This window comes from Protopterus annectens, chromosome 16.part0, assembly GCF_019279795.1.
Source record: "Protopterus annectens isolate FY-2018-M chromosome 16.part0, PAN1.0, whole genome shotgun sequence".
Lineage (NCBI taxonomy): Eukaryota > Metazoa > Chordata > Ceratodontiformes > Protopteridae > Protopterus > Protopterus annectens.
In genome coordinates this window covers 168,770,611-168,791,467 of record NC_056750.1, presented here as the reverse complement: position 1 = coordinate 168,791,467, position 20,857 = coordinate 168,770,611, and the positions used below count along the sequence as shown (strand labels likewise).

Sequence of the window (20,857 nt, the reverse complement as noted above, 5' to 3'; positions counted from 1 at the left end):
TGATACAAAACCTATTTAGTTAGTGCATCATTTAGATACAATGCTGCCATTTTGCAATTGTAAATACATTTTAAGTTGTGCACTCCTTTTTACTTCTTTAAAATATGTACAATTGTTCAAAGGTTTTGCACAAGTAGAGTTTCTACTTAACAGCACAAATTTAATCTTCATTTCTAAAACATGAGTACTTAGTGCTGTTAAGCTGGTAATCTTTCAGTTAACTTTTATACAAGTCCAGAGTGCTTTGTTGCCTAACTTCAGCAGGATACTCAATTCCAAGTAGCTGGACCTAGTTTATATAGCTATTTCACCTGTGCTGTCTTTGAAATGTGACCCAACAAGTTTAATCTCTTTTCTTGGCCATCTCTCAGTGTATAGTTAGGCTGCTTTACTTGCAATTTTGTTTAAAGTGAAGGGACAGTGGCCCATTTTAGAGCTTTGTAGATGTGTGAACTTAGGAGGAAAAAAGTAGTTATGTACTCACCATAACATTCCATGCGTGTTGTCCATCTCTCCTTCATTCTGTACTGGTTGGGTTCGGAACCGATCCTCGGTTCCGACTCGGCCTTATACAAAAGCTCGAGGTCTTCAACCAGCTTATGGCGGATACCCTATCCCATGATGCTCTAGGAAACTCCCCAGATCTTGTTTGGTAATATAATAATGGAAGCATATAAATAAACTTGCTACTTTAGGAGCTATGAAGAGGGTCAGAGAACCTTTAGTCACCAAAAGAATCCGCTCGGTCCTCCAGGAGCTAAAGGCTGGGGGAAGGAGGGTGGGATGTAAGAATGAAGGTGATACGGACAACACACATGGAATGTTATGGTGAGTACATAACTTCTTTATGTGATGTGATGTCTATTTCGCCTTCATTCTGTACTGGTTGGGACAGCGTCCCTAGCACCATCTTTCTTGGGTGGCTCAAGGGAGAACATTCTTCAGAACAGTGGACCTAAAAGAGGTCCTGTCCCTGGAGGCCAAATCAACTTTGTAATGAGTAATAAAGGCATAAGGCCTTGTCCATGTTGCTGCAGCACAAATGGTATCAATCAGCAGTTTAGCCCGAAAGGCGAAAGAGGTAGCAATAGCTCTGGTAGAATGACCTCTTACTTTGTCAGGAAGTTGTTTATTCTGCGATCTGTAGGTGAATGTAATACAATCTGTTAGCCATCTGGAAAGAGTGACCTCAGTAACTGGAGCACCTTTCTTGTAGTCTAAGGACACAGACAATTGGTCGGTCTTTCTTAAGTCCTTCATTCTATGCAAGTAGAAATGTAATTGTCTATGTACATCTAGTTGATGTAGCATATATTCTGCCTTATTACCATAGTTGGGAAAAAAATGGCAAGTCTATGGATTAGTTTAAATTAGATTCGGAACATACTTTAGGTAGAAAGGACTGGTTTGTTCGTAGAGACGCACTGTCTTTGTGGAAGAGCATGTAACTCCAAAACTCTCCTCGCTGAAGTGATAGCTATTAAAAGAATCGTGTTCCAGGTTAAAAACTTCAGATCACAGGATGATGCAGATTCAAAAGGGGAAAGAATCATATGGGATAACACAAAATTCAGGTCCCATGGTGCTAGAGGTTATTTAATGGGCAGTCTTAATAGAATGGTACCCCTCAGGAAAGCTTTGCAACGTCTGTGAGACATCAAGTTCGGCCCTGACTCACCTATATAAAAGTTTGAGATTGCTGCTAATTGAACACGAATAACAGCTGCAGTCGCAACCTCATGAAATAGTTTTGCCAAGAACTCCAGTATAGAAGGTATAGGGAAAGAGAAAGGGTTAATACGATTTTTCAAGGCCCAAGAGGAAAATCTCTTCCATTTGCCGATATACAATTTTCTTGTTGAAGCCTTATGAGACAAATCAATATATGTTTCACTGAAGGGGAAAGGTCAGGTAGCCTGGCTAGGTTTGGAATCGGGGCAGCCAGGCTGTCATCTTGAGGGTTTGAAGAAATGGATGGAGCATTCCCGATGTATGAGTCGAGAGGTCTGGCACTGGGTCCAGAATCCAAGGCTCCTCCTTAACATGAGGCCAAAGGAAGGGAAACCAGATCTGATGAGGCCAGTAAGGGGCGACAAGTATCAAAGTCCTTCCCAAATCACTGGCTTTCTGAAGAACTTTGAGTATCAATGGGAACGGAGGGGAGGCGTAGAGGAGACCCGAGGGCCAATCGTGTATAAGTGCATCGTTTGGTAATTCCCCCGGAGGGGGAAGATAGCTGCGGCATTTGGTGTTCATGGACATGGCAAAAAGATTGCAGCAAGGCTGGCCCCATTTGCATAAAATAATTTCAGCTATCTCTTGTTTTAGAGACCACTCGTGAGGCATCAGAATTGCCTTGCTGAGTTTGTCCGCTATCACGTTGGATTTCCCCAGGATGTGTGTTGCTATCAGAAAGCGTTGGGAGGAGGTCGCCCTCTGCCATACTCTCAGGGTCTCCCGACAAAGGGGGTAAGATCTGGTTCCTCCTTGTTTGTTTATATACCACACGACCGACATGTTGTGTTTGTATTGCAATAGTTCCTGACAAAAGAGAGTCTTGGAATGCTTGCAATGCTAAAAGCACTGCTATCATCTCTAGGACTGATGTGCAAGTGGGCCTCATGATCCTGCCAAGTGCCTTGGACTGTCCTTCCCTGATAATGTCCCCCCCACCCTATCTGGGAAGTGCCCATGGTCACTGTGGCTAAAGGCTGTGGAAGAACAAAGGGTCGACCTAAAGTCACATGAGTGGATCGCCAAAGAAGGTCTTTCCTACAAGATTCTGTTATCATGATTTGGTGGAACATGGGTAGTTCCTGCATGGACCACTGAGTGAACAGCAGCCACTTTAGAATCCTCATGTGGGGCCTTGTCAATGGAATCAAGTTTATTGCTGCTGCCATGGAGTGCCTAATACTCTCAGGAGTGTTCCTGCTTGAACCTTTCCTCTTGAAAAGTAGGTTTATGACCTGTGGCCGGAGAACTTGTACCCTTTCTGGGGGAAGCTTTACCACAATTTTTGTAGTATCTAAGTCTGCTCCTATAAAAACGATATGTTGAGATGGCAATAAGGCAGATTTTTCTTAATTTATTGTGATCCCTAAATGAGAGCAGAGCTTTAATGTGGTGTTCCTTGCTTTTATTAGTAGATGCTCAGTGGTGGTGGTTAGGAGCCAGTCATCTAGGTAAGGAAACACTCGGAATCCTAGGCATCTCAGGTGAGCCGTGACTACTGCCATACATTTAGTGAACACACTGGGGACTGTAGTGAGACCAAAGGGCAGAGCTCGAAAATGTAGTGACTGGCTCCCAGCTAAATGCACAAATGACTCCTGGATCACCTGTCCATTGTTATGTGGTAGTATGCGTCCTGGAGGTCTATAGAGCACAGCCAATCATCTTGTCCCAGAAAGGGGAGTATTGACTGCAGTGTTACCATCCGGAACTTTACTTTTTTACTGATTTGTGTAATTTGCCGAGATCCAGGATGGGTCTCCAGTACCCTGTTTTCTTTGGAACTAAAAAGAACCTGGAGTAAGTTCCGGATCCTATTTGGTCTGCGGGGACTGTTTGGATGACTCTTTTGTCTAGCAACTTTTGTATTTCTAGAGTTGCTTGTTCCCTCTGACTGGGTGGAATGTCCGAGAAGCTTTTTTTTTTGTTTCAGATGGGGAAAGAAAAGGGTATGGGGTAACCTCTATATACGATGCTTTGTACCCATTTGTCTTTTGATATTTTTAGCCAGACTTCTGGGTACAAAGATAAGCGACCCCCAACTGCCTCCAGAGATGGACAGATGGGCCTCCTTTCAGAAGCACTGGAAGGGCTTGCCAAGGAAGGAGTCCTGTCGCCCTGATTTTGCGGACACCCTCAGCTGCATGGCCAGCGTCTTCCATTATTGCTTCCCAATCTGTCCCTGGGGGAAGACTCACCACGTGTGTCCTGAAAAACTCTGGGAATTTCGAAACCACATTTTTCCTCCCTTTTGTCCTTTTGGATAAAGTCTAGAAGGTAGGGAATAATGGACTCCTACGGCAGAGAGAGAGTTTTTCCTTCTTGTTCACATCTGGTTAGTGTGTCTTTGACTTTAGGCCCGAACAAAGATAAGTCATCGAAAATGGCAGTAACAAAGGAAGACTTAAAAAGGCTCCATAAAGTCACACAAGCGCATCCAGGAATGCCTCCTTAGAGAAATTCCTGAATCCACTGCCCTACTCACTCCATCAGCTGCCTAAGAAATGAGCCTCAATGGAGGAGTTTACCACTGAATTCAAGGTGGAGAGCAGAGAAGAAACTTTTTCTGTTGTGACCCCCCTCAGCTACTGAACCCTTGAGAATATCTCCCAATTCCTTCAGGAGATCTCTCTGCAACCTGGTAAAATGGGGGAGATAATTCAAGTGCCTGAACGCAAAGGTCACTGAAGAAGAGGTGCGCTTTCCATATCTGTCCATTGTATGAGACTCTTTCTTCGGAGGATGGACAGAACAGGACGTCTCCGACAGTTCCTTGTTGGTGGCCACCGCCACAACCATACCATTTACTGAGACACTTTTTGTAGGAGAGTCTTTTACCGGTGGGGGATATAATGAATTTATTTGGCCTCCTAGGGAGAGGCTCCACTAACTCTGGAGACTCCCATGCCTTTCGACAAACTAAGTCCATCAGTTCATTGAAACGTGGAGACACCCAAGTGGTGTAAGGGGGAGACCCAAAGGCCTTCAGGTAGACAGACTCCTCCTCAGAAGAGTTGATGGGCTTCCAGCCACCTCTCTGCATATTTCCAGGATGTCTGCAAAGGAGAAATCCTCAGAGGGTGACCGTGGGGACCCTTCTGACTCATCAAGGTCTGTGTCAGATGTGACGGACGCCTCTGGGGAGTCCAAATGCTTCCTCTTGCATAGTCTGTTATGAGGGACATCTTCACAAGGGTATTCTGGAGAGGTTTTGGAAGAGAGGGGTTCACCCGATGAAGCATCCTGAGGCCTAGGGTCTCCATGTCTCTGTGGATACAGTAGTGCTGAGATGGACACCAGTGACTTTGAGGGAGGAATGATTGGACCTGAGAGTGGAGCTGCCCGTGGAGACAGCGATCTCATCACCTCGAAGGCCCCCCCGACCCTAATCCGAGAAAGCTCCCAGCTCCGAGGAATCAGAAGGCATACCCAGAACCAAGGGAGTTGGCTCAGAGGTTGATGTAGGAGCCAAGCTCAGTCCCGAGAGGCAAGTCGGATACAACAAATGTCCGATCAGACTGTCCTCCCTGGACCCAACCAGAGAGCGTTGGCTCCTAGACTCGAGTTCAGATGGAATCTAGGATGTCGGAGCAGTAGTCCGGGCCAAAGATCCTGGAATAGGTCTCAGCTCCAGTGGTTCCATACATTCTGGCTTCGAAGTCCTGAGTCTGATCGGAGGAGGAATCAATGGTGACAGGGCAGGCTTAGTCAGTTCCAAAACCCTCTGAGTTGGCTCCAACAAAAGTTTGGCAAGCACCGGTATCCTCAAAAGTCTCCACACCACGTGATCCACATCATCATCTGAAAGGCTTCTGGAGGATCGAGTGGAGGGAGCAAGAGATCTGGAAGCTTGCAGGACTGGAGATCTCAATGTTGGAGAAACCGGTTCCAGTTCTGGGGACTGACTCCGAACTTGTAACACCAATGGTTCTGACACTGAAGAGCAGAGGTGGAAGGTTTCTCGGGCCAGACAGGCTTCGGGTCCAATGAGGACATTTTTAGGAACTTTTTAGTCAGCTCAGACTGAGTCTCTGATGAAGCAGATATGATCTTTTACCTGATCTTTCAGATTTTGAAGAAAGGGAAGAGGTCTGTTTGGAAAGACTCTGACCTTCTCCTATAGCTTATGAAAAGGAAGCCTTCAATAAACCCCCCCCTCCTCCCCAAGAATCAACTTAATTCTTCCTTTCATAGGTTCATAGGTGTGTGCTAGGCTAATGGCCCTGGAGCCTTTACAAGCCTAGCCCATAGAAGTGCCCTGGCATTGTGCTGCCCGACATTAGTTCCCAGTTCCTCATCAAGTAGAGCCACTGGAGTGATCCCCGGGGTGAACTTTCTATTTCCCATCCACTCATCAAGATTTCTCAAGAAGAACCCTGTGGCTAAAAGAATGGTAAAAGGCACAAGATTCTTGGAGGTGTACTGCTCCAAGGCAGTATACACACACAGTATGACCATCAGTCACAGACATTTTCTGACTGCATTTTGTACATTTCTTAAATCATGAGGGTTTAGCATCTTTGGGCTGTTTTGACATCTTAATAGTAAAAAAAAAGTACAGTTTTGTACCTACCATAAATGTAGATGTCCGATAGACATGCAACTGCAGTCATAACATATGGGTTGTCCTGCCTCAGGCAGCCCTCGGTCGGCCGGATTCCAAAGTCTGGGTCCGACGTCGGCTGATGTCGCATTTCTCTCCGACGTCACAGCGGCTGGAGTACATAAGCATCAGCCGACGCCATTTTCTTCAGTGTTTCTTGCCCCAGATGCCAGGTGCCCTCCAAGGAAGGCTGTAATCAAATTGGAAGACAAAAACAGGATTCCAGACAAATAAATGAGCAATAAAATAAATACACCATAACAGATATCCCCAGCTAAGAGAAACAGGGATAGGAGTGGACCCTAGGCATAGAGGGGTATGGAGGGAGGGAAAATCCGACTGCAGTTGCATGTCTATCGGACATCTACATTTATGGTAGGTACAAAACTGTACTATGTCCTTCAAGAATGCAACTGCAGTCATAACATATGGGTAGAATACCATAGCTTAGCTGGGGAGGAGGAATGCTCTAGGAAAAAGATGGTGTGGCAATCAAACCCTGCAGGACTGCCGTAGCAAAGCCTGCTCTGGATCTGGAGTATAGAGGGAGATTGTAGTGTTTGGAGAATGTATGCACAGAGCTCCATGTAGCAGCTTCTAGAATGTCCTTAGTAGGCACCCCTCTTAAGAATGCTGTAGAGGTGGCTGTAGCTCTGGTGGAATGTGGTCTGACATTGGCTGGAACAGTCTTTCCATGAAAGGAATAACAGAATCTGATGCAATGTCCAATCCATTTTGAAATAGTCTGTTTTGAAATTGCTTTTCCTTGGACTGCAGGGGCGTAAGCTACAAAAAGTTGTTCAGACTTCCTACTGGCCTTGGTTCTGTCCAGGTAGTATCGAAGTTGTCTGTGAATGTCCAAGGTATGTAACAGTCTTTCCCCCTTAATCTCAGGATTGGGGAAGAAAGCAGGCAGATGAATAGCTTGATTTAAAGAAACCCTAGATACCACCTTTGGCATAAAAGTAGGGTTGGTCCTTAATGAAACCCTGTCTCTGTGAAAAATTATGAACGGTGGTATTGCCATTAGGGCCTGTAGTTCCAAAACCCTTCTTGCGGAGGTAACTGCCAACAGGAAAGCTGTCTTCCATGAGAGAAATTGCAAGTCAACTGAAGCTGCTGGCTCAAATGGAGGTAGAGTCAGTTTGTCTAGGACAAAATTGAGGTCCCAGGCTGGCACTGGGGCCTTTCTTGGTGGCTTAATGTTCTTGATTCCCCTGAGGAATTGCCTTAGCAAAGGGTGTGAAAAGACAGCAGGATCAGTGTTTTATCTAGCTGAAATAGCTGATGCATGTATCTTTATGGAAGAATATGAGAGGCCGTTCTTTAGCATATCTGCCAAATATTCCAAGATGAGTGGGATGTTCAACAATGATGCATCATGTCCCTTGCTGGTATTCCAATTGCTGAATCTCTTCCACTTTGCTATGTAAACCTTTCTGGTGGATGGTCTTCGAGCCTCTGTTAGTATCCGCTGAACTTCCTCGGAGAGAGATATGTTGAGGTTATTTATGGGATCTCCCAGGCTGTTAGCTGCAGTGTCTGAAGGTTTGGATGCTCTGTTTTGAAATTGTGTTGAGTCAAAAGTAGAGGCCATTGGGGAAGGGCCCACCTCCTGGTGTGACATATGCTCCGTAGTAGTGGATACCAGTGTTGTCTTGGCCAGTCCGGCGCTATTATGATTCCCTTGGGTCTCTCTCCTTTGATCTTTAGTAATACTGAGGTCATCAGTGGCAGAGGTGGGAATGCATAGATTGTTAGGAAGTTCCAGCTGAATGAAAGAGCATCTATTTTCCAAGCTTTTGGATGGCATGTCCTTGTGCAGAATTTTTGTAGAAGATGGTTGAGGTGAGAGGCAAATAGGTCTACTTCTGGCCTGCCCCATGTCGAAGTGAGTTGTGTGAAGACCTTCAGATGTAACCTCCACTCGTGTGGATCTGTGAAATTCCTGCTTAGGCTGTCCGCCAACACATTGTCTTTGCCTGGAACAAACTGGGATTGTAACTGGATGTTTAGGCTCAGTGATTTTTCCCAAAGATGCATTGTCAGTCTGCAAAGGGGGTAAGAGTGGGTGCCCCCTTGCTTGTTTATATGCCACATCACAGTGGTGTTGTCTGTCCGGATCAGTAAATGGCCTTGCTGAAGTTGGTGCTGAAAGGCCTCGATGGCATGCATTACTGCCAGCATTTCCTTTTGGTTTATATGCAGATGTGTTTCCTTTGGAAACCATTGTCCTTGTATACACCTGCCTTCCATGTGCACCCCCCATCCAAGGTCTGAGGCGTCTGTGGTCATGGTCTGTGTTATCTGTGGTTTTTTGAATGACATACCTGTGTTTGCCTGGCTCACCGAGGCCCACCATAGGAATTCCTTTTGTAGGCATGGAATGAGCGGTATGGTTGTCTCCAAGTCGTTGCTGTGCTGAGACCAAATGCTTTTTAGGTACCATTGAAGCTTTCTCATGTGTAGTCTTGCTAATGGAACCAGGAGAATGCAGGATGCCATGTAACCCAGGGCCTGTAGGAATCTCCTTGCAGTCATCTGGGTGAGTTTTGCTAAACCTTTGAAGTAATGAGTTAACTTCTCTTGCTTGTCTTCTGTCAGGTAAGCCATTTGAGAGGCTGTGTCTAATTTGGCTCCTAAGAAGATTATTTGCTGGGATGGCTGCAGTCTTGACTTTTGGAAGTTGACTGTGTATCCCAGAGCTTGAAGTAATCGTATGACATAGTCCAAGTTTTTTGTCAACATCAATTTGTCGTCCGCTTGTATGAGGCAGTCGTCCAGGTACGGGTAAATTTGTATCCCCTGGAGCCTGCAATGAGCAATTACTGAAGCCAGGCATTTTGTGAATACTCTGGGCGCAGTAGATAAGCCAAATGGCAATGCTGAGAAAATTGATAATGCTCTGGCCCTGCAAGAAATCTGAGGTATCTTCTGCAGCTGTGTCTGATAGGGACATGCAGGTATGCCTCCTTGAGGTCCAGAGTAATCAGCCAAGACCCCTTGCCCAGCATGGGAAGGAGTTGCTGTAGAGTCAGCATTTTGAACTTTGGTACTATGAGAAAGGTGTTTAATGCGGACAAATCCAGTATTGGTCTCCATTGAGATTCTTTTCTTGGAACAAGGAACAGTCTTGAGTAAAACCCCTGGCCTTGTTCTTGTTGTGGAACTTTCTATTGCTTTCATCCGAGTCAGCAGAGAGATTTGCTTGACAGCCTCTGCCCTCTGGTTTTGTGGTAGGTTTGGCATGCCTTGTTTTCTTGGCAAGGTATGAAAATGGAACCTGTAGCCTCTGTCTATAATGTCCAAAATCCATTTGTCCTTTGTCAGTCTGTGCCAATTTTCTGCAAACAGAGATAATTTCCCGCCCAAGGGAGCTTCTATTTGTTCCCTGGTAGGCGGAAGTAGAGGTAAGTCATTGAGATTGTGGCTGTGGGGCAGGTGAAACCCCTGCGTCACTTCTTTGGTTACCTGGCTGCCATTGTCGTCCCCTGTAAGGACCTCTGTATTGGCCTCTTCCATGGCCACGTCTGTTTTTACCCCTTTGAAACTTTTCTGGATTAGGAAAGGACCAGTTTTTTTGAAGGCCAATTCCTACTGAATCTGGGGGGTTGAACCTGGAGGAAATCTTTCACCGTCTGAACTGATTTTGCTTTTTCTTCGATGGTCTTTAACACATCCTTAGCATTAGCACCAAAAAGCTTGTTCTTTTCCAAAGGTGCATCCAGAAGTTTTGCCTTTACATGATCTGGTAGAGGTTGATCTTTTAACCATGCATGTCTACGAATGACTGCCCCTGTCATAGCTGCCCTACATGAAGCTTCCAGTGCATCATATCCACACTGCAGGAAGTGATTGATTACTTGCTGAGTGTTATGTACAGCTTCCTGCAAAGCCTTCCTGTCTAAAGGATCAGGAGTGGCCAATGTTTTTGTAAATCTTCTAACATGAAATCCTGATATTGTAACATATGAAAAAGGCAATTCAAAGCTCTCATAGATAAGGTAGTGGATGTGTAAACCTTTTTGCCCCATCTCTCTAATGACCTAGCTTCCCTGTTGGAGGGCAATGGATTTTTAGAGGTGGAAGCTGAAACTCCTTTAGGCCCCTGTGAAATAGTTTCCAAATCAGCAGTATGGGCCCTGAATAAATGGGAATATGTTTCTGGGACCCTGTAATACCTGTCCGGCTTGGCTGGAGCAGGAGGAAGAGAGTCAGGGGTAGCACTAGAGTCAGAATATAAATCATCCAAAACATCAAGTACAGGAGGAATAGCTAAGGGCCTGTGCTGGGGCTTCTTAAGGAAAGTCCGAAGGCGTTTTCTGGAATCAGAATATTCCTGTCCTTGCCACTTGAAATGTTCCCTCATGGTATGCAGAACTTCCCCAAAAGAAATATCCTCAGGAGGGGAGGCCGAGAGGATGGAATCCTCTGCATCCGAGTCCTCATAGGTCTGGAAGAGCTCTTCCTGGCTATCAGAGTGGACAGAGCCCTCAGAATCTTCATCTGACGGAATAGGGTCAGAGGGTTCAACCCGGGGCCTTTTATCAGAAGGAGGCTGGGATCCTCTCTCAGGATGGGCCTGTGAACCTCTAATCATAGAAATTAAGTCAGCAGCCATAGACATAATTTGTGTCTCTGGAGTAGGCTGAGGTAAGGTTTTAGTAGTAAGATGTTTTGTTTTGCTGGCTGCTTTAGCCCTAGTGTAGGCCTTAATAGACATGGCCATAGGAGGCCTGGCAGCTCCACGTGCAGGAGTGACCTTGTCTACAGCAATGGTCTCGGGCATTTCCTCGGTTTCGGTATCCGAAGGAAAATCAATAACTGGCGTCGGAGTGATGTCCAGAATCGGAGTCGTCGGTAATGCGGTGTCTTCGGTTCGGAGCGGTGGAGAGACCGTCTCAGAGGGAACCGGAGCACTCGTGCTAGGTTTTGGCGTGGAGTCGGTGGTAGATGCAGGCCGAGGATGTCGGTCCCGGTCTTTTCGTTTCTTGGGAGTTTGCGATGTCGGAAGTTCCGACGGCATGGTGTAAGCAAATTTTTCGCCGAAAATATCTTCAGCGAACTCCACCCGGCGCCTGAGAGTGCGCTTGTTGAAGCGAGCACAGGCTACACAGGCCGAGACGTCGTGGTCTGGGCCAAGGCAAGGAAGACAGTAAGAGTGGAAATCCTTATGAGGTATTTGTTTACCACAAGAAAGACAATTGTTAACTTTTTTAGTAATTTCTGACATCGGCTGAGGCAAGAAAAGGTCCCCAACGGGGTACTTAGCTTTTTTGATGACTTCGGTATCGAAGAATACAGGAGCTGACCGACCGGCACTTGCGAACTGCTTCTGCTTGAACAGCGGCAAGAAAGACTGAAGAAAATGGCGTCGGCTGATGCTTATGTACTCCAGCCGCTCTGACATCGGAGAGAAATGCGACATCAGCCGACGTCGGACCCAGACTTTGGAATCCGGCCGACCGAGGGCTGCCTGAGGCAGGACAACCCATATGTTATGACTGCAGTTGCATTCTTGAAGGACATCAAGTTAGCACTACAACTACTATATATAAAAGACTAAACACACTAAGGGAAAAGTCATCTAACTTAAACAAGCTAGCTTAATTAGAGAAAATCAACCAAAATATAACAGCTCTTTAACAAATGAGCTTAACAAGAATTATCTAAACACACACACACACTAAGGGTAAAAGCCCTCTAATTTAAATGGGCTAAAACAGCCCCCTAAGTTAAACTATCTAGTTTAATTAAATATAGAATAATTACATTTAAACAGCTCACTAACAATGAGCTTGTCAAAAAATTATTTTAAACACACTCTAAGGGAAAGCCAGGATAGGGTAGGAAAAAGGCCTTGAGATAAACGACAGCCAACAATCAAACAACAAGGTGGCGAGCACAGCAAAAGTGCTTAAAGGTTAACTAATTAAGCTAATTTACTAATTAACTAACTCCAAAGGGAGAAAAAACTAGCAATTTTAACAAGAAAAAAATTACTGGAAAGAATTCACTTAGCCAGAGCCAATGTGAAGCACCCGATCTTGTTTAGCAGCAAACGAAATCCTGAGAGTTTCCTAGAGCATCATGGGATAGGGCATCACCCACAAGCTAGATGAAGACCTCAAGCTTTTGGATAAGGCCGATATGGAAACAAGGATCGGTTCCAAACCCAACCAGTTTACAATGAATGTGAGATAGGACATCATCACATGTAGTGTTTTCAGTAACTCCAACATGACACCTTAAAGAGCTAGTAAAACCAAACTATTTTAAACATTACAACTTGCTTTGATGATGCATTGTAGGCATCAGAGGGGATGTTATCCTCTTGAGGAAAACAGCATGCAATGAAACCATCAAAAACAAGTATTACCCAAAAACATACTCTGAAAAAAAATGATAGCTAGGATCTGTTGTCAGCAAGTAATGTAGAACCTTCTCTACAAGGAAAAAGCAGATTACAATGTAGATTTCAGCTGCTCCTATTTGATATGACGTACTACAACACTAGATGAAACCACAATCTTCCCAGGAGAACAAATATGGAGGCGGATCTCACGGCTTCTTGGGTATTGAAATACAATTAAACTTACACAGGCAATAAAAACACAACAAAAAGAAAAAGAAAAAAATGAAGTATAAAAATTATAATGATACACAGGTTTCTAAAACATTCACAACACAATGGGTAACTTTATGTAAATGGTGAGACCACACAAAAATGCATGCATTTTTGGAACTATGGAAAACAAAGTAGGTGAAAAAAGAACATCTGTATTTTTAACATAAGCCCACCAGGAACAACAACCAAGTCAAAGTGAAGCATGTAGTTAACACCAGGATTACTCTGTACAGTTGTTAAGCTGTTTCTGGAAGAAAAATGTTTCTTCCAACAACGTCTAAGGTATTCTTTTACAAAGTCTGGATAATGTTTGTTGCACATATGCACTTTATTTTACAATTAATACAAAATACTGAATTACGAGACAGCATGTTACTTGACTTCCACTACAGTAAAAAGCTACTTTAAGTGGGTTTCCCATATACTGGAGATACTGGCATCAAGTAGACTTTCAAATGAAACAAATTAGCTGAAAGTCTGCTCAATCAAAAATTAAATCCAGGACTACACAATCCACGTCTAGGTTGCTGCATCCTGGAGCAAGGAGATATTTCCATCGATATTCCATTTGATAAACTTTCCACAGTTCTTGTGTGAAATCTCAAGCTCCACAAAGTTGCATGTAAAACTGAAGAGAACCACTGTATACACTAAAGTCCTCAAACTAAAACCTCTCTTGAAAAAGACAGATAGCTCAGTGAGACTTCACCAATCAACAAAAGAAGCCCAGATCACTAAAACTGACTTAAAAGAACATGAAAAATTAAGTCCTCTAGAGGCCAAGAGTTATTATGATTAAATTCTTTCAACAGTTCAGTGTATCTAGTTCTACCTGCTGTTGAAGAGCAGTCTAAAGCTTTTTGCAGACTGGTAGTTAGCACAGAGGATAAGGCTCTGAACTGCTAATGAACTGCTTCTTGAAGTCAAGGGTAAAGGTTCGGATTCCTTCCACCTCTATCTGCCTACTGTGCGACTGAGCAGGTCAATTAATCAGTGCTCCTGGGTCATCGCTGAAATGGAGCACATGTGTTAAACAGGTTTACCTAGTTAAGAAATGAATAAAAACGTTGGTAAGCAAAATGCATCATTACTTCCCCATGTTAAAGAATTGACATGCCTCATACTGATGCATACTACAGTGTAATAACTCAGGGTCTGACAGTGTATCCATTCCAGGCTCCACTTAGTTCACCCACTGCCCACTGATAGAACATTTCTTTTTTTTTTCTGTTGCGTTTCTCTTTCCTGTGTATGCTGGATTGTCTCTCTTAATACTCAAGAAGCAGTGATATCCAAGACAGTAAAGAAATGCAGCATACAAAAAATGTTTGCTCATTTCTACTGCTGACAAGGAATGTCAACAAAATAAGTAAGCAAATATATCTGCCTGACTTGCATGAAATTCCATGCAGAGGTGCAATAGGAAGAATGTCCCAAACAAACAAACAAACACACACACACACACACACACACACACACACACACACACACACACACACACACACACACAGTAAAAGTATCCAAAGCAGAAGTCTTCCTATCAGATCAAATAACTCAGTACATTATGATTATACCGAACTGTGAAACCTTCAACTGAAATAACAGCTGAAAAGCATACTAAGCAGTAAAAACTAAACTTCCTGGGAAGTTACAGGCCATGCAATGCTTAAACAATGCTTAGAAAGTTAAGTACTGAAGCAGAGATATTCCCAAACAGGCCCAATCAATAGAATCACCACAGTCCAAACAAAGCTTGGTGCAGCTGTTAACCAACTACTGAATGGCCACATTACAAATGCTTACAGCACTGTCATTTTTGAAACAAACAATGAAAACAGATACAATTCTGACAGAGAGGCTTTTGCCACAAATATTTCCCAATTAACATTAAAACAGAAGTTTGCAATTCACTTGGAAAAGGTTCACCAAGCCACAGCAGAATCCTTTCTCTGGAACAAGGGAGGCAAAATAAAAGTTACGTTCTTACCCAAATGTTAGACTTAAGTAGTGGGTCCATCTTCAGCAACCCTTATAAGACCACATGCCTCAGGCCTCAGGACTGTTTGGCATGTGGAAGTCTTCAGGGTGTCCAGCCCCTCTCCTAGCTCCCATCTCCTTTTATTTATGGCATGAACTATTCGGGCAAGACTCTTCAGGTAACTCTCTGCAGATAAGGTATGCATGCATAGTTAGAGCGAAAAAAGACACATATCTGGGGTGTGTTTGGCATAAGGGTTAAAAACTTCACTTCATAGACACAAGGTACAGCATTTGGTTTGTTGGGGGATGGCATGCAAGGAGACTGGCTAGGCTTAAAATGGTCTACAAGGGCAGTTAGCCTAGTACTTACCTATGAACCTATGGACCTACCAGTTGTATCTTCCCTGACAGCTGTAGACTGCTTTGCTTGTCCCATGTCTTGGACAGGAGATGGCAGCATAGGAAAAAAATACTGCAGATGGACCCACTTCTTAAAGAACTAGTGTTATAGCAAGTGAATAACTTTCCTAGCTGGTAAAAAGTGGCCCAGCTTAAATACAGGCTTAGACTGAGTCCCCAGCGGCACACCTGGATGGGCCTGGCTATGACAGCATCCTTTTCATCATGGTAGACCCAAATGCAGTCTTTGTTCTGAAAGCAATATCCAGATTGCAGTATTTGGCAAAGGTGTTGCATATGTGACCAGGTGACCATTACACAAAAACTGTGACTAGTGGCCTTTTGGTTATTCATACAAACAACACGGGCACAGTACAGTACACCAACAAAGGTTAAACCCACTCCTTTACTCTATATGCAGGAAATCTATATCAGGCTGCTCTCGGAGGCAGAAAAAGCACCATAAGTGATCACCACCACAAGTTATCTGCCTGTTGCATGGACAGTGCTTAAATAATGCCTTTGGCATGGTGCCAGTTGAATAATAGGCCAATAAATTACACACTGACATCAAATGGATGGAAGCAGGGGAAAAGTGGCAAAAAATACAAGAGGGAAGAAGCAAAATAGTGACATTACCTGACAAAGGAGCAACTCTTTGGAAGGCAAATGCAAAGCACAAGATAAACTTTACCAAGAACTTCAAAAAAAAAAAAAAAAAAAAAGAGGTGAGAGCAGAGCAAGATGATATGTGCCAGGGATGACATGAACAGCTTGAAGACATGAAAGAGCCAAGTAGACACAATGCCTGCAGCATACAGTCCAATTAGACCACTTCTCCCCAGATCAGCTCATCCATTTTCTTAAAACTCGTACACATCTTTCAGGCAGTGCTTCAGCTGATGGCAAACAAAAATATGAAGAGCTCTCTCCTTTTTCTGAGGAATTTGCATCTGCAAAGAAAACAGGGAGAAAACTAGAACGTCTTAAGGGAAGTTATCACTTTCAGAAGAACTCACAATGTATAAGGATCAAAGAAGGTTCTTTACAAATAAATGCATGTATTTTCAGAAATCCTCCAAGACAAACATCGTTGCCACAAAGAATAGTAACTTCAAAGAGAAACTTCAGAGGTGCTAAAACAGAGGATTCAAACAGGAGATGAGCAAATATGCCATATGCTAGATTCAAGTTCTATGAAGAAGTGGGACTCAAAGGCAGACAAATCTGCAGGATCACTTGAAAGAACTATTTACTAGACAACGCTGGATGAAAGTTCTGCTCTCCAGGTTATATGTAACAGAAAGTGATGCCAGACAAATGCACTATGATCCTCACATCATGGAGACTGAAACAAATACCTGACCTGAAGGACCACAATCAAACTCAACAGCAGCACAGGTCACACTTTGGCTCAAACAGGGAATTTCTCCCCCTCAATAGAAAGCACTCAACAAACTGCAGGATTCCAGGTGGACTATCAACTCAGATATTCCAGATAAACAAAAGTGTCTGCCAGGAACAAAAGATCTAAATGAGCCAGACCCTAATATGGAACAGGATGTCATCTCAACAGAGTTGTACTAGGACAGCTTTTTGCAATACCAGGTTCTTAAGATCCTGAAGCCACATCCCTCTTGGCCATAAAAGAAAACAAGGATATGGTTCAGTATTTCTTCTCTGAATTTTGTAAAAAGGTGGGGAAATCACAGGGAACAATGGAACAGCACATGGGGGCCTTGTTGGCCAAAGGAGTGTCCAAAGGCACTAGGAGGGGCAACAGTCAAGGATCACAGACAAAATAAACAGTAAAATGTAATTTTCCCATGATGTAGGCTCTCCTTAGTGAAACATCCACATCTGTCACCTGTGCTGATGGAGAAAAGTTAGCCCCATTAGGAAAATAGTGGGATATGTATCTTTCTAAAGCCCATTAACAAGATGCCAAAAGGTATGTGAGCTGTCTTAACTCTGCAGCCACTGACATCTGGCCAAACAGTGCAAGTGAAGGAAGAGGGGGAGGATCTAAGCCCTCCCCAATGTTACACAATGGCGACCCTCTCAATGAGTTGGAAATATAAAACTGTGTCCATCCAGCTCTATCTCAATAAAAGATAATCCTCCATGTGGGGTTCCAAGGTGTTATACAGTTAATGTAGACCTCTCAATGGTCTGAAACCATGTGCACACGTCAGGGATGCTACCATGAAGTTCCACAAATCAGCCATTCAGAGCTAGCTGCCCATCTGAGGGAAGATGGGAAGTTTCTTCTGCTACAAGACCTAAGCCATAATGGCCAGCATCTTAACAGACACTCTAGATTGCAAAAGAAAGATCAAAGGGTGATACTCGGTAAGAAAATTTATGTACTTACAATAAAGATACATCTGGACTGGGAGTTCTGTCCATTACCAACAGGACTAAAACATATAGGACTTAGCCTGTCCGGCAATGCGAACTTACCCAGGTTACCCATTCTCACCCCCCCTTCACTCATAATTCTGTGTGCCTCAGGACCCTACTCCAGACATCTGAAGTCTGCAAAATGTGGAAGCTCTAGAATAACTTTATCAAAGTAATACATTTACTACCATATCCTGCAAACGGCTAGCTAGTCCAGAAAGGTCTAGCCTGGAGAAAGTCTGGGTAAAGTAATAATGATGTAAAGTACAGTTTTGTACCTACCATAAATGTAGATGTTCGAGGATCCACATTGCTGCAGTCCTAACTATTGGGTAGTCCGCTGTCCAGTCGGCCCGAATACCAAAGTATATGGCTTACGTTGGTCAGGGCGCATTAGACTGACGTCAGTACGTCAGGGTACTAATGCGCATGACCGACGTCATATCCTCAGTCTTTTCTTGCCCCAGATGTCAGAAGACCCTAAAAAGACAAGGCCCAATATACCTGCACCAAAAATATGTACAATATATACAAAATTATCAGCATATAACCTCACCTACACAACCACCCCTAAACACAGAGGGGAAGGAGGGAGGGTAAATTGGACTGCAGCAATGTGGATCCTCGAACATCTACATTTATGGTAGGTACAAAACTGTACTATGTTCTTCATTCCACATTGCTGCAGTCCTAACTATTGGGTAGAATCCCAAAGCAGAGGTAAGGGAGGCTGGCAAATCATAAAGAAGCAGGAGCTGACAACATGCCTTGCAAAATAGCTGTGGCAAAACCAGCCCTAGACTTAGAGTAGAGAGGAAGGTGATAAGCTTAGAGAAAGTATGCACTGAACTCCAAGTAGCTGCCTCCAAAATATCCTTAGTTGCCACCCCTTAGAAATGCTGTTGAAGTGGCAGTAGCCCTAGTGGAATGAGGCCTAATCCCAGCTGGAATCTCCTTGCCATGATGGGAATAACAAAATGCAATGCAAAACCCAATCCACCTAGAAATAGTTTGTTTTGACACAGGCTTGCCCTGAACTCAAAGCAAAAGAAACAAACAACTGCTGAGACTGCCTAAAATCCTTAGTCCTGCTTAAATAATAACGCAATTGCCTGTGTACATCCAAAGTGTGCAAAATCTTTTCCCCTTTATTTTGGGGATCTGCATAAAAAGTAGGCAAATGAATAGTTTGGTTTAAAGCCACACTAGAAACCACTTTAGGCATAAAGGAAGGATTAGTACGTAATGATACCCTATCCTTATGGAAAATCAAAAAGGGCTCTACTGCCATAAGGGCCTGCAACTCAGACACCCTTCTTGCAGAAGTAATAGCCAACAGAAAAGCAGTCTTCCATGACAAGTATTTCAATTCAGCAGTAGCCGTAGGCTCAAAAGGTTGTAGAGTAAGTTTTTCCAACACAAAATTGAGATCCCAAGCAGGAGTAGGAGCTTTACGTGGGGGTCTTATATTCTTTGCCCCTCTAAGAAACTGCTTGAACAAAGGATGCGAAAACAATGGTGGGTCACAATCATAGTGAGCTGAAATTGCTGCAGCATGAATCTTAATGGAAGAGAAGGACAAACCTTTGTCCAATAACTCAGTAAGATATTGAAGAGCCACACTCAAATTAGGCTCAGAAATCTCCAAATTCTTTGCTGTACTCCAAAATAAAAATCTCTTCCATTTTTCTGCACACTTTCCTTGTACTAGGTCTTCTAGCTTCCATAATCACATTTAAAACTTGTTGAGGAAGTTGAGACCTGCTGTGTTTCAACACAGAATATGCCAGGCTGTTAGATGAAGAGAGTGAAGCTTGACATTGAGCAGATGACCGTCCTTCTGAGATAACAGATGTGGAATCAAAGGTAAGGGCCATGGAGGCTTCCTTACCAGACTCCTTAGTAGTGGGTACCAGTGTTGCGAGGCCAATCTGGAGCTATTAAAATCATCCTTGGCTTGTCTTGTCTGACCTTTAAGAGCACCTTTGGAAGAAGAGGCAGAGGTGGAAAGGCATACACATGAAGATTTTTCCAACTGAAAGAAAGAGCATCCACTTTCCAAGCTGTGTGATGAAACCCCTTTGTGCAAAACTTTGGCAGCTGGTGGTTTAGTGGAGAAGCGAACAGATCTATGTCTGGAGTTCCCCATGACACTGTCAATTTCTGAAATACATGAAGATCCAGTTTCCACTCGTGGGGATCCATGATTTGTCTGCTTAACACATCTGCTAAGGAGTTCTGTGCTCCCGGCAGAAACCTTGCCTGAAGAGTTAGTTGCAAGCTGAGCGCAGTCTCCCATAAAATCATTGCTTGCCTGCATAGAGGATAAGAATGTGTTCCCCTTGTTTGTTGATGTACCACATGACAGTTGTGTTGTCTGTTAGAATCAACACCTGCCCTGGAAGAAGTAACTCCTTGAAAGCCATTAATGCAAACTGGACTGCTAACATCTCCTTCATGTTGATATGTAGATGCTGTAGTCTGGCAGGCCACTTGTCTTGTATCCACTTTCCATTTAGATGAGCTCCCCAAGCAATGTCCGAGGCATCTGTCGTTAAAATCTGACTCGCCTCTGGCCGGGTCACAGAGAGTCCCTTGTTTAGGTGACATTCCTGAGCCCACCACAAAAATTCTTTTGAAGGCAAGGTATTATTTGAATGACAGTGTCCAAATCCTGGCAGTGCTGTGTCCATACATTTTGAGATACCATTGCAGCTTCCTCATATGCAGTTTGGCATTGGGAAGCACCAGAATACAAGATGCCATGAACCCTAATGCTTGAAGGACTGTCCTTGCAGTCAGCACGGACTGATGAGATAGTTGATGGAAGTAAAGGGATAGACTCTTTTGTTTGTCCGGGGTTAAAAAGGCCATCTGGGCTGCTGTATTCAGTCTCACACCCAGAAAGCACATGTCTTGAGAGGGTACTAGACTGGACTTTATTTCGTTCACAGAATACCCTAGGCATCTTAGCACTGCTATAACATATTCCAGATGCTGTAGAAGGTCTTTCTTTTCGTGAGCCAGAATCAGGCAGTCGTCCAAGTAAGGATAGATTTGAATTCCTTTTAGCCTGAAGTAAGCTATCACTGGAGCCAGAACCTTTGTGA

General features: G+C 43.8%; 1 protein-coding gene across 1 annotated transcript in view; it reads right to left on the bottom strand.

Annotated features, from left to right (window-relative positions):
• The window catches only part of PRMT5 (protein arginine methyltransferase 5), a 1,996,504-nt gene that overhangs the window by 335,085 nt on the left and 1,640,562 nt on the right, over positions 1-20,857 (bottom strand). The gene's annotated exons all lie outside the window — the stretch shown is intronic.